The 19,321-nt window shown below is 33.8% G+C and overlaps 1 pseudogene; it reads left to right on the forward strand.

Annotated features, from left to right (window-relative positions):
- The first annotated feature begins 1,390 nt into the window (after nucleotides 1-1,390).
- LOC122755118 lies at nucleotides 1,391-4,071 on the forward strand (annotated as a pseudogene).
- Nucleotides 4,072-19,321: the final 15,250 nt, after the last annotated feature.

A 19,321-nucleotide genomic window follows, 5' to 3' on the forward strand; every position in this document is an offset into this window, starting at 1 on the left:
TTCTTTCATAGAGTGACACTGACTTCTTTGCTGTTTCATGAACAAGACACTCCATCTATTCTATCCTGACATCTTCTGTTATTGTCTCCCATACCTGCAATATTCTCTGTCATCTTCTCTTCCCCTTTCACTGGACAGCACAGCAAATAACTCCTTTCAAATAAATCCTTTTAAATAACACTTTTCTCCATATAAGAAGTGTGTTCAGGCAAACTATCTTCATTTACCACTGAGTTCTATATTTCTATACACTGAGTTTCAACTTCGCTATGAGTCCACTTACTTCTTTATTCTCTCTCCTCTTTCAATTTCATTTTCTCTGTTTCATTCTCCAATTAAATTGTAAGCTCCTTGAGGTCTTCCTTTTAGTTTTTATATCCCAGCATTTAGTACAGTGACTGACACAAAGTAGGTACTTAATAGATATTTATTGACTGTCTAATTTGATAAAATGACTCATCTCAGAAAGATATGTGATGGACTTCATTACTTCTAGGATACTTTCTAACTATGAGATTCTTTGAATCAAGCCATCCTGATTTCAAGGTAGACAGAGCAAGTTTATAATGAAATTGAGGTGGGAGCATTTATTCAAAAGATTTTGTCAAGGTTACAGAAAAAGGGGAATTACTTAATTTAGAGCATTCTTGTATTTCTACCTCTGTACATTCTTCTGTATGAACATCAATCCCTGGAGTTTGCTTCACTAGAATTTAATATTCTGAGAGTTGTCCTATTTATTTTGGGAGATCAGTAGGTTTTTGTTTTTTTCTTTGTTTAATTTGGGGCAGCAGAAAAAGTCAGGGGCATGATTGGTCTTGAAATGAGAATTAGCCCTGCACTCTGCTGACTCAGCAAGACCCTGAGAAGGGAGGGTCTTTGGTTTTCCTTCCTTCTCATGGGCACAAATAATATATCAGAATACTTATACTCACTGGAATTTACATAAAGTACTTTAAAGTTTGCAGAATAATTTGCATACATTCTTTTATTTAAGCTTAACAACAACCCCACAAAGTGATATTGCACATATTAGTATGACTCTTTTATATGAGTCCAAGTGAATGTTCAGAGAGGTTAATTAATTCACCCATGGTCACAATGTGAGGAAATATCAGAAGGATTTGAAACCAGGTCTTGCTGACTCCACGACTAGGACTCTATCTACTCTGCCATGAGATATTCCTTGAGAAGCTGAATTGAGTGACCTGAAATTGAAGTGTATATTGAAAAGATATATTGGTCACTTAAAACTCATTTTCCCTTCTAAATTCAACACATTAGGAATGGCTTTGGGGTAAAAATAATCGATATGATGATAGCAATATTTGGTCTATTTTACTTGGCAATACTTTCTGAAATAATGTTTAATTTCTCTCTAACTCTGATAATGAGCATTTTGCTCAGTGCCTGCAGTTCAGCTCAGTGTTGGCATTCAAATGTGTCTCAGAATAGTTGTCAAATCAACCCAGGTAAAATGCTTTCTTCTACACCTTCCCTTCAGGGGAGAAAAAATAAAAAGCTCTTCCTTAGGGTTCTTTGTACTAGTTGTGATTCTTATTTATTTATCTCCTGCTGGCTACATATTTATAGAGCAGATATTAACAGCATTCAAGACTATTGAATTTGATAGCACTGTCTTAATTTAAAACATATTCTCATTTTTTAATTATAATCAAATGAAAAATGTTGTCTTCACTTATGCCTAGATGTTATCTACTGAAGTCTTCTACTTACTCATCCTAATTTAAAGTTGACAAAGTCTTCTCAAAACCTATATTTGAATCAATGATGCTATGGTAATTTTAGAAGTTTTACACAACAGTTCAATCATATCTTATTCAAAGTATCAGGGATAGAATAAGGATCCTCATAGAATTTTATCAGTTTAGGTAATTAGAGGATGCAGAAACTCCTTTCAGCAATGCAACTCAGCACCTTCTTTGGAATTTAGCGAGTTAGAGTGCTATCTAAGCCACTTAGGGATTAAGTAACTTGCCTATGATCACACCCCCAGTTTACATCGGAAGTGAACTTGAGGGGGCAGCTAGGTGGTGCAGTGAATAAAGCACCAGCCCTGGATTCAGGAGGACCTGAAATCAAATCTGGTCTCAGATACTTGACACTTACTAGCTGTGTGACCCTGGGCAAGTCACTTAACCCTCATTACCCTGCCAAAAAAAAGTGGACTTGAATCCAGGTCTTCCTTACTCTGAACATAGCTCTTTATCCACTATATCAAACCATCTTTCTTTTTGTAATATTTAACTTTTATTTTTTCCTAATTACATGTAAATATTTAATTTTTTTAAACTTTTGAGTTCCAAATATTTTTGTTTGTGTAAAACCTATTAAATTTGATATTATCAAAATTATTTATTTTATATACCATTATATTCTCTATATCTCAATTCATTATAAATTATCTTATCCACATAGGTAAAACATTCTGTACTCCCCCAATTTGCTTTATTTTTATTTTTAATAGTATTTTACTGTATCTTATTTTTTTCTAATTTCATGCAAAGATATTTTTCAATATTCATCTTTGTAAGATTTTAAGTTCCAAACCCCACTCCCTCCTTCCCCTTCTTTTCCTCCCTCCCAAAGACAGCAAGCTATCTGATACAGGCCAAACAGTACAACCATGTTAATTGTATCTCCACATCAGTCATGTTGTGAAAGAAGAGTCAAAACAAAAGGGAAAAACCACAAGAAAAAAGAAATTAAAAAACAACAAAAAAGTGAAAATAGTATGCAGTTATCTGCATTCAGACTCCATAGTTCTTTATCTGGATGTGGAAAACATTTTCCATCATGCATCTTTTGGAATTGCCTGGGATCACTGTATTGATGAAAATAGCTAAGTTTTTTTACAGTTCATCATCACACAATGTTATTGTTACTGTTTATAATGTTCTCCTGATTCTGCTTACTTCACTCAGCATCAGTTCATGCAAAACTTTCCAGGTTTTTCTGAAATTTGCCTGCTCATCATTTCTTACAGTACAATATTATTCCACTACCCCTAATATGCTTTTAATCCACCTCTATCAAAGAATTAAAGTATGTTAAAATAGTAATCATCAAAAATAGTTAATGCTGCTTTCTGTGGCATTTATTATTTGTTAACTTGTTATTTAATTTGCATTATTTTCTATAATTTCAAAGTTTATATTTCAATTGGAAAATGAAAATCACCAGACTTCTACTTCCTTTTATTTTTTAATGTCCATGTTACATTTTAAAGGTTTTATTATCACGGACAAAACAGTGAGGTTTGGGGTCTTCCTAGTCTTCATTCCTCCAAAAGTATGGCAACACCTCCCTGCTCCTGGGTCTGGAAGCCAGGGTTGGCCATCTGTCTGCCCCCTCCGGACTCTCGTAGAAAATATCCATGGCAAGCGCATGAAGTCCTGTCAGGCCCTGGGGGAACATAGTGTCTACCATTTCTAGAAGACCAGTCTGCCCCACTAGCCACAACTATTCTCTTCTCTATGGCCTCCAAGAAGTTCTATTTCCACCTAATGTGAACTCCAGGATGCATCACAGTGGTCTCCAGTTCTTGCTAAGATGGCAACTTCAATACACAGAAAATGCCCAGAGGCAGGCAGAAGCAAATAAGCAACATGTGACATGTCAGAAATGTTTAGAATTTGGACATTGGACATGTGAATTTACAGGAAAAAGAAAATACTTGCATAGGCCGTCAAGAATAGCAGAACTTAAGGAAACATTTAAAAAGAAAACAGATTATTATTCCAACAAAGCATTGGAGAAACTAATAGAGAAAAAAAGGCCAAGGAAAAAAAAAAGGTCTTAGTGTTATCAGTTCCAGCAGCAGCAGTAGTATTGGGAATTCAGCCAGTGATTCTTCATCAAAGAGTGAAGACTTCTCGCTCTCTTCTTCCTCTGGTGATATGAATACTGAGGGAAATTCTTCTACATCCTCCTCCTCCTCCTCCTCAATTAGTTGTTCCTTTGCTTCTGAGTCAGATTTCAGCTCTTCCTCTAGCACCAGCTGTAGCACAGATAGCAGATGATAAGCCACCAAAGATGAAGAAAAAGAAGGGACAGCTAGGTGACAAAAGTGGATAGAGCACTGGCCCTGGATTCAGGAGGACCTGAGTTAAAATCTGAACTCAGACACTTGACACTTACTAGCTGTGTGACCCTGAGAAAGTCACAACCCCAATTGCCTCACAAAAAAAGAATGTATCAGTAAAGAGGGAAACAATAAATTATCAAACAAGCACAATTTACTAAAAATGATTATTATCACTATCAAGTAGTCAGCATCAGATTGCACTCTCTAAAAGTGTAACCTAAAAGTTGAGGTGAACCTCTTTTCTGACGTTGTAGTTAAAAATTAGTTAAAAAGTTAAAAATGGTCCAGAACAATGAGAACCAATAACAAAGGATAACAACGACTTCACAATTCCATTTTAAATATTTTTTCTGCCTTAAATTTGTTACACTCAACTGAAATATCCTCATCACCTTTTATTGAAGTGAATCCGAACCATAGATCTTTATTCTTCATTAGGTGATCTCTTTAAAAATTGAAATATATGATTACTCTCAAGCACCCAAAAGTCTCTGATAATATCTGAATGTATAAGCCATGTTTTTAAAAGGGGTAAAATAATTACAAACAACTTTTATTCATTCATTCATTATTATATCTCAGTGTTGAATCACAGATTTGAATCAGCTTGAGGCATATGGGAAAATCTGAAATCACAGGTGAGAGTTTGTTGTCTCTGGAATGAGGAGACATTAAAAACTATAACAAACAAAGAAAAGTCAGAGAGGTTGGAGGACAAGCAGGACAATGCAGTGACAAGCTATGAATGAGGATGACTGAGTAAAAACCATTGGATTTGTACATTATAAGGTCTGAAAATGCTTTTGATAAAGTGCTACATTTAGATACATAGAATCAAGGAGTGAGTGGGTAATGAGGGAAGAGAGGCAGTAGATGAGTCTTTGAAAAAATGAAGTAAAAGGAAAGGGGTAGATCTGCAATGTAGTATGTAGTAAAGAGAATTAGGAAAACCTGGGTTCAAATTCCACTTCTGATTCAAGCTCCTATTATGACACTTGACATATATTTTAATCTCTTAACACCCCAAGTAACTCCATACATTCTACTATCGCAGGCAAAGTAATAACTAGTACTTGATGAAAACTGGGTGGATTCATTTGGGGAAGGGGTAAGTCCTTGTCATCGTGCTACATTGGCTTCTGGTGCTATTCCATTCTCTTGGTGGGCTGGGGAAGTGAGGGGAACATCCTTAACTCTCCTACATGGTGGCTGGCATTGGGGGGGGGGTTCTATTGGAGATATGGAGGAATGGAGGAATGGAGATTGATAAACCTACACTCATTGGAGATGAGACTTTGAAAGGCTACAGAAATTCAGAAAAGAAGGTGTTCTGTTGAATCTTTTCACATCACTCTGCCAAATGATAGTGTCAGCTGAAGACAATAATAAATAAAAGGTCAGCTGATGGTTATTTAGCCATTAAAGTTGGCTTTTATATTGAGGATCATCAACACATTACTTTTAAAAATTAAACTTTCTATGTTTACTTGACTTGATGTATTTCATTTATGACAAAAGTTGGAAAATGTTTGATTCCATTTTTATAATTAAATCTGAATTTAATTTCACTCAATAGTACCTTGACTCCTCTTAGACATCTCAGAAAAATAAATATTTCAATAAATGGATAGTATTCCAGACATAATTAGCATATTTTGCATTTTAAAACCCCACAAAATAGGTATGTGAGATAGAATCACTAACTTGTTTTAATATATTAATGTTATTTCTTGGAATACCCAGAATTAACATTGTACTTATATTGTTAGTTCCTTATGGCCAGAATGTTGCTATTCCTGATATGTTATCTTGACTTTCTCAAATTGAACTTTCATTCTAATTGAAGTAAACAATAAAATGGAGTGGTCTATCAATACATAACTTAAAATACCCTGGTAAAAGTCAATAAATGCTGAAATATTTTACGCTTGAGCAATGAGCTGCTATTTCTGTCTGGAAAAAAGTGACCTTTATTTTTAATAGTATTGAAAGGGAAATGTTTTCATATGAATTCAGGGTAACTAATTTTGTTTACTAGCCTTCGTTTTAAACATTTATGGCTTTGGTATTGGGCTTTTTTGTGTATGTATGACTGAAAATAAAGTCTCTATTAGAAATTAAATCAATCGAATGCCATATTATATTTTATTTGAAAGCTGACTGACTATTCAGGAAGCTGCAGATAAGAAAATTGTACTTTCACATTATTCTACCAAGTAGATTTTCAATTTAGAGCATCAATTAAGAATCGTATATAGTGTGATCATTCAACAATTTTTATGGATGCTTCAGGCAAAATAAAGAAATTTTCTTTCTTTTCCCCATAAGGTATTGTGCTTATAGAATAACATTGGTCAGCTAGTACATATCATACAATATAAAACATTCTGACTTACTGGGTGATTTCATCTTTTTCTGTCCAAATTTAAAAATTTTGACTATTCTATGTAGATCAGCTTTCAATACTCATTAACCTCTCTTTTATCACATGTCTAATGAAAAGTCTATTAGTTGTTCCCTATAGCAATAGAAAGCTGAGAACCAGAGAAGAAAAATGTTAACTGTTTTAAGACCCAGATTGAAAACAGTTCTCAAATGGAGGGAATTTTATGATGAACTTTGGAGAAATAGTTGGTTATTATAAGAAGAAAATTTGGGTTCACATTTGTAAATTGGTAGCATTTATTTTTATTAGAAAATCATGCCACCATTGTAATCCTAGTCATTTTTGTTTGTTTATTAGCAGTCAAGGTTGTATTCCTGAATCATTTACTTCATCTACATCAACAATCTTTCTTCTTTCATTCTTCATTAAAAAAGAAATCCCTTGTTCATCTTTATTCTTTCTCCATTTCCTTCCCTACTTTGCTTCCTATTCCCATCTTCTTTCTCCTTTCCTCATTCTTTCTCTTTCTACCTTCAATATTAAATATTCAATATATAAAAAGTCTTATGGTGTAGTACCTAAAACTATGAACTTAGGAAATCATGAATTAAAATGTTTCCTCTAATATACTATATTACTGGCCATAGGTTACTTACTTAACTTCTCTGCATCCAAGGCTACTCTTTAAAATTCAACTATGAAGGAATCATCAATATGAATTGGTGGAAGACAGTTCTACACTTGGAGTATCCTAAATGGAATGAAATAATAGTGGGGGACAAAAAAGGTAGAAAAATAAAGAAAATCCAGATGCTTTCTCACTCACATTTTTCTAGAAAAACTCATGGGAATATTGGAAGCCTTCCAACTATTTATGACGGAAATGCTGGGACTTTGAATAATGATAACTATAGAGTAGGTTACGCTAAATTTACTCCAGATTCCATTTACTTCCAGTGGTCAGTAAATCTTTCCATTTCCCCTAAATGAAGTAGATCACTCAAATTTGGCAGAAGTAAAATAGTGCACCTGTTGGGAAATATAAATCTAAAATGAATTAGGAAGAAATAGTAATGTGATGTGCCATGGAAAGAATGACCTATGGCTGGATTTGTGACAATGATTCAGTATCATACCATAAAATAAATAGGATTTAAAGTCACAAGACCTAGGTTCAAATCTTGCAGTGTTATTCAATAGCTAGGAGCTTTAATAAATTCATTTAATCACTTGGAATCTTAGTTTTCCCATATTTAATATTTGTATAATATTCCTGACACTACCCATTATATAATTGTAATAAGTATCAAAGGAGGTCATTAATTCATTCATTCAATATATTTTACTAAATATACTTTTGTTTAAAGAGAATTATAAAGAAAACATAAAATGTATAGTACTTTAAATATATAAATTATTTTCTTCTTTTTCCTTACTGTGATTATTTTGCTAGGGATTATTTGTAGCTTTTGGGAGTCAGAATGTCAATTCTGGGAGAATTATAATGACTATATACTACTCAGTTTAAGTTCTGGTAAATGTATATGATTTCTTCCTACCCTTCTACTCTTACTTATACTTTACCCCCTTCCGTTTCATATATGATCAAATTTCATGGATCTCTTTACTGTTTGCCACATATGACTTTCCATTTACCAACTCCACGTTTTTTTACCATCTTTCTCTTATACCAGAGTTGTGTTGATGCCAGCTCTAAACAGAGTAATTGTTAAATTTTCTGTGTATCTATTTATATCTCAGAAAACAGCAATCACTAAAAATTGAACCCTTTTATTTTTGTTGTTGTTCATTGTATAGGCTTAAGAAAGTGCTAATGATGCAGATTAAATTTAAGAGTGTGTATACAGGGGCTGCTAGGTGGTTCAGTGGATAGAGGACTGGCCCTGGAGTCAGGAGTACCTGAGTTCAAATCCGGCCTCAGACACTTAACACTTACTAGCTGTGTGACCCTGTGCAATTCACTTAACCCCAATTGCCTCACTAAAAAAAAAAAATTAAGAGTGTGTATACATGTATTCTTTGGCCTCAGTGTCGAATATTTGCCAGTAAACACTTATATTGATCAATAAATATTGCTTGAGTTTACCAGGAGTATATTAGAAGGTTGGAGGAATGAAGTCAGTACCGTATTGAAGGTTTGGTTACCGTTAGATAGTAATTATAAAAATTATGATCATAATAATGATAATATTAGCTAGCATATAGTGCTTTAAGGTTTACAAAGTGCTTTACATCCATTATATTATTTAACCATAATATCAATCTGCTTAGCCTGGAATACTGTTTCCTTCACTCTTTCCTCTCAATGTCTCTGGCTTCCTTCAAGCATCAGTTAAAATCCCACCTTCTGCAGAAGGTCTTTCTGAGTTTTCTCTCTTACCTCTTGAACACCTACAGATAAGCTATTAGTGCCTTCCCTGTTAGCTTACTTTTCTCTACTCTGTATTTTCTCTTTTGCCTATTTATTTGTTACTCCCCAATTAGAATATAATCTCCTTGAGGATAGGAACTATTTTGCTTTTCTCTCTATCTTCATATTTAGCATGGTCTTTGGCACATATTAAGCCCTTAATAAATGCTTGTTAACTGACTATTACAAGCATAGGATTTATCACTTATGTGATTGTCTTGAAAATATGAGAAAGATGAAGATTTCTTTATTTCTAAACATGGATTACTTGTCTAACTTTGTGCCAAATGTATAAAAATATTTGAATTTAGTTAGTTGTGTTAGTTTATCCTTAAATGAAAAAAGGCAATAGGTCAATCCCTTTGCTTCTGGGTAATATAATTCTTCAGTTAATTTCAGTTTTTCATTTTCTAGGAAATCGATGGCTTCAAATTCCAATGCTTTAAATACTAAGAATTACTATAGAATCATGCAGTTATTTTCTGTTGTGATTTCTTTTCTAGAAGAAAACTATTTACAAGGTGCCCAATGAATCAGGGTGATGATGGTGGTGGTAGGTGAAATAAGAGGAAATTAGCCAATACCTCATTATTTATTTGAGCAACTTTGTGAATCCATGAAATCAGGAAAGGTGTAAGTAAACCATTTTAACAGGGAGCCTCAGGGGTTATAAATGCTTTCAAACTGGCATGCTTATTCACTTATTAGAGGCTATCACAAGAATGAACTAAAGAATATAGACTTAGAGTATATAAAATGACTGTACTATTTAGAAATAAAATTGGCATATGCATATATAGACACATAAACATATGTACATATATTCTGTTTCCCCCTTATACATTTTAAATTAACTAGGAATGCATAAAATTAAATAAAATTAAAACCAAAGACTTACAATTGTTACATAGTCTTGAATAATTGCTATTTCAAGAGATGGGTATCTTTAGATAAATGCAGAGTCATAAAAAGTATTCACACTTCAAAACAAACATTTTAGATATACTTTATTTTGAATTAAAGTCTAATATGTTACAATGGTATGGAATTCTTGATATTTCATAGATATTTTGATGTTTTCATGATCCTAACCATCCCTCAGAATTCTTCCAGCATTTCTAGAGAGATGTAAGAAAAACATTTTGTTATAATGACTTTATAGTTCTATAATTTTATTTTCACAAAGAAAAATAAATTTAAAAAATAAAAATATACTAAAATTTTTTTGAAGAGATTCAAAAGTATAGAACACATTTCAGGATCTCAGAACTCATACCTTTCCTGAAAATGAGTTAAAAAAAATAATTATAAAGGAAGGGATTTTGTTGCCTCTAAGTTAAAGAAGATTGAAAAGCTATTGGCTTCTCACACTTGGACACATTAAATGTAGCTTGTTTTTCAAAGTCATGATCATTTATGTAAATATAAATGGCATTCAAAATGACAATGGATAATTGAAACTCAGAAAGCTTTATGACTGAAATGAGATTTGAAAATGATAGAAGAAATGCTAATGACTCAATTCCCCTAGTGCTAATAAAAACTCTTGAGTTATGATAATTTCTACAAATTCTGCTTGCAATAGGTCCTCCTTATAGCATTCTCTTTCTTTGTATCATCACTGGGATTTGGGAAATGTTAAGTGATGCTTCCTTTCCACTTCTTCTTCTATATATATATATATATACATACACATATATATGTGTGCGTGTGTGTGTATGTATATATATATGTATACACATGATGTGTATATATACCCATGTGTATATATACCCATATGTATATGTACATACATACATATATGGACATGCATATATACACATACATGTATATGTGTATTTATATATAATATTTATTTACTTGTTCCCTAAAATATTGTCAAAGTAAAAAGGTCTATTAAATATCCAATCCAACGTGAGATAAAAGCTCTTTCAAAAGTATTTTACACCATTCTCATCCTAATATATCTAAGTAATAAATAATGATTCTTTTTTTAAGTAACCAAAACAGAAATTTATAACTTCCTATTCTTGTAGGGTTAGAATGAGGCTAATTAAGAATACTATTATGTCACTCCTAGTTAAGATGAAGCCCTTCAAACATTACTGTGCCCTGATGGGAAGTTCATTACTGCAATACACCAATGATTACTATAATAAGAGTTGTCTAAAGTAGTGCATCAGCATAGAACAACTGCAACAAATATGGCTAAAAGATTGAGGATAATATGCTACCAGATTGTTCACTCATGGCATTAATTCAAAAGATCATTCTAGAATGGGTATTCGTATAGATCCTGAATATGGGGGATTTTTAGGCCTCTTCTAAGTTAAAATGGATACTCACATTTTGGGACTGCTACTATCATCATTCTTCTTACTGTTGTATTAACCCTTTTTTTATTACTTTGGCCAAGGGATATGCAGGGTTAGCTGAGGATAGCAATAAATGAACTATGGGCAACTGAAGACATAAGCTTTACAAATGCCTCTGTTAAAGTGGTGGTAGAATATGAAAGGTTTCCATTATTAAGCATAAAGATATGTCAAGCTGAAAAGTCACATTTCAGATTTAATATTACATTTTAAAAACAAAATCTTTTTTAGGGGGAGAAGAGAAGAAAAAGGACACATGCTTCAATATAATTTTGCCTCATTAAGAAATATCCACTCTTTTTTTCTTTAGTGAAAGAAGTAATTGCATTAATGACCTTAACTTGAATTATTTATTTCACCATGCTGGTTTTCTTTTCCTTTATCTTTCTTACTCATTAAGTTATTTAATCTTTTGTAAGCTTATTACATTTGTTTTAAAGTAAGGCATTTTCCCCCGGTTTTTTCCCCTCTACTGTTTCTCATGACCTTTTATGTGAACTTTAATATAATTGAGCACATAAGTGGGAAACGGGAAGAGGCATCTAATTATTTGCTTGTGTTTTTCAGTTAAACTGAATGTATTAGAACTTATTACTCCACTAAAACTTTCATAACTCATGTACACTGTTACATTAGTGGTTAAATAGTCAGTTATTGCCTCAGCTCATTAGAATATAAATGAAGACCATGGATTAAATTAGCGTGTATAATATTACACATTCAAGCTCTGATTCAATCAGAATTAGTTGAGGCAGATTTCAACCGAGATGCCTTTCTCCCTCTAACTCCATTACCCCCATTTTCCTACATTTTGAGTCAGATTAGAGCATTCCCATACTTCATCCAGACTACTTACATGTGTAGAGCCAATACTGGAGGCACTTATTTTCCCCATGTGTGCAAAAAATGCACATATATGCAAACTGTTTCATAAAAGATAAATGTCTGCCAGCGTTTCATACTCATAAGGGAGCCCAAATGAGCATGAATAATGCTCTTGAAATAAAACCTTATTAATATTTGATTGCAGTTTCATTGTTTTTAACACATCCCATTAGCACTGTCATATTTGCTTCACATGATAAGGCACCACTACAGTTCACTAAAGAGAGGATTATATTCTAATATTTTAGTGAACTCTGATGAACCACTCAAATTCATTTGGAAGAAGACTAGCTTGGGGGCAATTAACTCTCCTAGTAACATAAATATTTACAGCTAAAAATAGTACTCCAACATCTAAGGCTCCTAAAATATTTTTATTAAAAAAAACCCTCATAGCTCTATTCTCTAATAATGGCATTGCATTTTCCCCTTTAAAGTACTCATTGAAATATTTCCTTGTATGGAATATATTATTTGTATCTATTCAGTTTCACAAAGACTGCTTCTCCTTATTTTACCTCTGTCTTAATTTTTATCAATGTCACTCTTTCCTTTGTTTACTTCTCTTATTGTGGGCTTCTATGAGGGAAAATAATGGTACATTTGTAGAACACACCTTCAAAACTTCATTCTTTCCTTACAGAACAAAGATACCAATTAAAGCCAAATTAAATGGAAAAGAGAACACAGAAGTATAGTTATATCTGAATTAAGTGTATACTCTTAAGAGAGATGAGTGGCATAGAAAAATGAAATTAATAAAAATCCAATATACCACATTTATTGATTCAAATTCCTTACCAGAAATCAGTTCACCCATCACCTTTTACATTTATATTCTATATTGCTTTTTTGTATAATTCTTCCTCATTAATATATAGTAGGATATCTACACATAACACACATTTTTCTATTTTTTTGTTGAAATGTAACATGAATTCCTTAGATATTGTCATATTCAATTATTTGCTGTCATATAATATTATTTTTAAGACCATATATATTAAAGGAGGTACATTTGCTTCATGGGAAAATGTGGGGTCATTAAAAATACTACACGATCTCCCAAAGGAAATCCAGCCTTTATTCTACCTCCTATTAAATTCTAGACCGAGTTCATTGTCTGTCCAACACATATGTTCCTATGGATTTTCTTTATGACATAATCATACTTTGGACAATAGGTATTCTTTATTCATTGCTTCTTCCAGGTTAGATAAATCCTTTTGAGTGATTATAGTTTAAATTTTGGAGGCATTTATTTGTTCTAAGCATTGGTGTAACAAACACAACATTATCTGAAAAGAATAAGCATCTGGAGTGCTTCATTATATATAGGGAATCTCTTCTACTGGACTCTCTACTTGATATCCTAAAAACCTTTATGAGCATGTTGCTTCTTGTTTTATGTGTTTTTGATATTGATAATGAGTGAGAAACTGACAGATAATTGCTAGTCAATCCAAGTGTTGCATTTGTATATTGATATATCAAGAGATCTACAGGTCTCTAGAATGTTGGGTGGACACTCTGGGAAATATTTAGGGGAGAACACAAACTGGAGTTGCATGGACTGAAAATTCTTGAATTTGTCATGAGGTATATTCTTTTATCTAACCCAATTTACAAATTTCCCTACTTCATAGCATACTTTGTTGCATTAATGGATGTCTCATCTCATTAGCATAGCATAATTCCTTTTTAAAATATTATTTTATTTTGTTTTCCCCATTACATGTAAAGAGCATTTTAAAATTAATTTTTATAAGATTTTGAGTTCCAAAATTTTCTCTCTGCCTCCTTTCTCTCTCTCCTCCCCAAAACAGCAAGCAATCTGATATATGTTATACATGTGCAATCATGTTAAACATATTTATACATTAGTCATGTTGTGAGAAAAGAATCAGAAAAAAAGGAAAAAACACAAGAAAGAAGAAAGAAGAAACAACAACAAAAGTGAAAATAGTTTACTTCAATCTGCATTCAAGCTTCATAGTTCTTTTTCTTGATCTGGAGATCATTTTACATCTTAAGTCTTTTGAAATTTTCTTGGATTATAGTATTCCTGAGAAGAAAATAGCATAATTCATTATACATTTTGGGTATAACCTAATAAAAGTTTTTGGACACAGACATCTAGAGATTATTTCTATCTTTTCTAGATCATTACTGACTCTGTTGAAGCATTATGTGTCCAATATACCTTGAGTTTTATTATGCTTGTTCTGAAAAAGCAAATTTGTTCAACAGCAATTAATAAATTAAGAAAGAATTGAATCACAGAGCAAAGAGATTTCCTTATGAGTTATTTCCAAAATGAGAGACACTGAGAACATAGAAAACCAAATAACCTGGATGCCCAAAGCCATTTAGGTTACAACTATGAATATACTATTTATGTTTTATCTTAACCATTTAAAATGCATAAAACTGTGCTATTGTTTTATTAGGTTCCTATCTTTTTTGATGTGTTACTGAGTGAAGTTTTTGAGTCTAAGCCCCAATTTGATCCCCCCCCCCAAAAAAAAAGTCCTATGGCTTTTACTGAATGATTTTGCATAATGCAGTGGTTTTAGGAATACATATGTTGAGTTTCAGAAGAACTGACTTACTTTAAGAGAAGCCCTGCAAAACAGGAATGTGTTAAATGACACCTTTAGATTTTTTTTTAACATTGTCATTAGTCAATCCACAATTATTCTAAAGAGTATGAGATCAACTAGATACAACAGAATTGTAAAGTAATCCATGTTTCTAACCAGCTTTCTACTGAAAAGTAGTATTCAGCTCTAAGATTTCTATGGGCATATAATCAAACTAATATACTATTCCCAGGCAGATGAAGCTTATGTTTCCCTTGTCTTTTCATGCCGTGGGAATCTGATGGTATTAACAGTCTTAAATCTAATATGAAAAATTCCAGGCTGCCTAAGAACCAGCTCAGAAGTTATGCCATCTCAAACTCATCACAGTGGTGTGCCTTTCCATCATTCTTTTTTTTTGTTTGTTGTTGTTTCTTCTCCTCCTTCTTTCTTTTCTTCCTCTTCCTACACTTCCTCCTTTTCCCTTCCTCCTTCCCTCCCTTCTTTCTTTCCTTTTCTCCCATCCTCCATCCTTCCCCTCTCAATCTTTGCATTCTTCACACATATAATTAGTCTGAGTGGGACGTACAGGTCTCTGAATTTAATGAGGATATTATTCACACACACACATGCACATACAGACACACACACAAACTTCGGGCAAATTGTCTCTAAAGTAAAAAAAAAAAAAGAACACCTCCCCTTAGATTATTCATTATTCTCCTTGTACTGATAAGCTCCTTTGGAGTCTTTGCTGCATCCCCTGGCCCACCCCCATTATCTCATTGGCATTGCCTGATGCTGGTTCGCTGGCTGTCAACTTCCAGTCTAGCAAGGTCTTATTCTTCTGCATAATTCAGTATATATGTGATATATATGTATATAAGCATATATACATTCATAGACATATATATATATATAAAACATACAGGTATACATGTGCATATGTACACATATATTATTAGCGGGCTCATATTTATTCAAAATAATACTAAAAGACAAATAATAAATTAATAAATAAATAATAGCTAACTTTTAAAATTGTCTACTATGTGTCAGTCACTGTGCTAAGTATTTTATATTTATTATCTCATTTCATTCCTCACAACAACCCTGAGAAGTAGATGATTTTATATAATCACTTTACAGATGAGGAAACTGAGACAAATAGAAGTCAAATGACTTGCCCAGAGCCACATAGATAATGTGTGTCTGATTCTGGATCTGAACTCATTATTTTCTTTACTCCAGGCCCAGCATTCTATCCAATGTGTCACCTAGCTGCTTTTTAGAAAGAGTTGCTTTTAAAAAAGAGCCTTTCCCACTGGTCTCTTTTGGTGTCATTCCTACATGATATTTCTGCAGCCTTGACAACTTTGGCCCTTTTCCCTTCCCAAAAAGTTGCTTCTTTCCATTAAAACCTGTATTCTCTCTTAGTGGAGTCTAGGTGAAATAGAGAAGGCAGTCATTTGATCTCAGTGACTATATCTTGGAAACTTAAAGGACTATTTTCCATTACACCTTCATGCTTTCCCCACTTCTATGCTCTTCTGTCTGCCAAATAGATTGTATTGGCTCTGGACATCTGGAGTGAAGGTAGAGTCAGGCTATTTCACTCAGCTAATCATAGCTGCATCAATCACAAGGCATCAAGCTCAGTACCCCTCACAATTCGAGTATGTCTAGCCTGGCCTATGTTCTATAGAACATGCCCATGATCACACACTTTTACAGTAGGTTCTCCAACCTTAACAAAATTGGAGACCTTAACTGTCTTCTGATGGGAGGTAAGCTAGGAATGTTCCCATAGGTATAGACCTCTACATGGGTATGGTCAGTGCTGTCTGCACTACCAAACTGACTATGAAGTATTTATAGATACTTTAATATTGCAGTCTCAAAGCATTTTAATTTCAATGCATGTATATCTAAAACTGGTCTCTCAAGTCTCTTTAATAAGTGCACACATTTTACTCCCTGTTCTGTCAGTCCTACATCAGATCTGGGGCATGTCTTAAGCATTTGGTGCAAGAGGTTGCCTCTCTAAAAAGGCTTTCCATATTTAATAGCCATTCCTATTAGAGGTTGTAAGATAATAGATTGCAATCTGTCCTTAAGTAATGCTACTAGGTAGCAAGGTGGTATAGTGGATAGAATACTAGGTCTTTAGTCTGGAAAACCTGAGTTTGAATCTGGCCTCAGATACTATGTAACTGTGTGGTCCTGTCTAAGTTGCATAACCTTTGTCTCCTTCAGTTTCTTAGGCGATAAAAAGGGAATAATAATAGTAATTATCTCATACAGTTACTGCGAAAATCAAAGAAGATCCTATTTGGAAAGCACTTAGCTCAGTGCCTGGCACATATTAGACATTTAATAAATGCTTCCCTTCTTTACTTCATCTAGAGTTGCTGGTGTTGATACTGTTATTGCTCCATGACCAATTGAAGATGATAAAATAATTGCCCTAATAGTTGAAGATCTGCCTATTAACATGCTTCATGTAATCTCTGCTTGCCCAGCAAAAATCTGAATTCTCACTATTTTGTGGACACTGTCATCAACAGAGGGCTCCCAAAGTGTTCCATTAATACTTAACAATAGGGGCAGCTAGGTAGCACAGAGGATAGAGCACCAGCCCTGGATTCAGGAAGACCTGATTTCAAATCCAGTCTCAGACAGTTGACACCTACTAGCTGTGTGACCCTGCGCAAGTCACTTAACCCCAATTGCTTCACCAAAAGAAAAAAAAAAGAATATATAAAAAAGAAAAATAGTTAACAATAGCTAATATTTATATAATACTCTGTATCTTACATTATGCAAAGTGCTTTTCAATTATTATCTCATTTTATTCTCACAATAACCCTTGGAGAAAGTGCTACTATTTTCCCCATTTTACAGATGAGAAAACTGATGAAAACAGTGGTAAGTGAATTGTTCAGGGTCACACATAGCTAGTAAGAGTCTTGAGACCAAATTGTACTCAGGCCTTCCTTGCCACTTTACTATGCTTACCTAGATTCAATTAATACTGGTTCTGTTGGAATGCTAGCATTCATCACTTTTTATGACAGATTATATAACACCATTATACTTTCTCCCATCACCATATTACTCGGACTGAACTTTATATCTTTCCAATACAATGCAATGATACTTGTTTCTGTGGGAATGCTAGCATTCATCACTTTTTATGACAGATTATATAACACCATTATACTTTCTCCCATCACCATATTACTCGGACTGAACTTTATATCTTTCCAATACAATATGAACATTGGTTCAATCAAAATTACTCTCACAACCAGTAATGTTGTTGCAATGATCTAAATTTTGTTATATCCTGGCTCTTCACAAATAAAAGTTTCCTACTAAGTGTCTAACATATATTAATGTATATTTAAAACAATTCTTTAAAAGAAATATTTTAAATCTATTTTTTTTTCTTTAAATCATAGAAATTCTTTAACTAGGGGGGAGTTCTGGGGTTGCAGCCAACGATGGCAGAGAGAAGCTAGGAATTGTCTGAGCCTTCCCATGTTTCCTCAAAAACAACATTAAATCAAGCCTCTAAACAGATTCTGGACTAGAAACCTGTAAAAAGAGAGAAAGACACAATCCTCATACTTAAGATAATTTAGGAGACTTCAGGAAAGGTCTCTTACCTAGGTTGAAAGGGAAGGCAGCTCAGCACTGCTCTGCCTCAGCTCAGTTCAGGCACAGCACAGCTCAAGCTCAGCTGGCAGCTCAACTCAGCACATCTTGACTCAGTGAGTAGCTTGATACTGCTACAAACTTGACACAGCTGGGAGTGGGAAGCTAGAGCAGTACGAAATTGTCAGGGTGACCCCTGTTCCCCAGGAGCACACTTCAATTTTTTAAGTTTAAAATAGGTTACAAAATGAGCAAGAAACAAAAAAAGACCCTTTCAATTGAAAGCTTCTATGCTGAAAGGGAAGACCAAACTCAAACTCAGATGAGTTTGGTCAAATGTCCTACCAGTGAGACTCAAGTGGGAGTCTTCTCTGAAGAACAAAAAGCCTTCCTTGAAGAGCTCAAAGGCTTTTATAAAATGAAATGAAGGGGCCGCTAGGTGGCACAGTGGATAGAGCACTGGACCAGCATTCAGGAGAACCTGAGTTCAAATCTGGCCTCAGACATTGACACTCCTAGCTGTGTGTGCCTCAATGCCTCACAAAAAAAACAAACAAAAAAGATGAAATGAGAGAGGTAGAAGAAAAATGGAAAAAGAAATGAGAGAAATGAGAGTTACACTGAAAAAAGAAGCACAAAAATTGACTGAGGAACACATCCTTAAAAAACAACAATTAGGCAGCTAGGTGGCGCAGTGGATAGAGCACCAGCCCTGGAGTCAGGAGTACCTGAGTTCAAATCTACTTCAGACACTTAACACTTACTAGCTGTGTGACCCTGGGCAAGTCACTTAACCCCAATTGCCTCACTAAAAAACAAAACAAAACAAAACAAAACAAACAAAAAAAAAACGATCGGCCAAATGAGAGAAAAAATTGGCCAAAAGGAAAAAGA

The sequence above is a fragment of the Dromiciops gliroides genome, chromosome 4 (genome assembly GCF_019393635.1).
Source record: "Dromiciops gliroides isolate mDroGli1 chromosome 4, mDroGli1.pri, whole genome shotgun sequence".
Taxonomy (NCBI): Eukaryota; Metazoa; Chordata; class Mammalia; order Microbiotheria; family Microbiotheriidae; genus Dromiciops; species Dromiciops gliroides.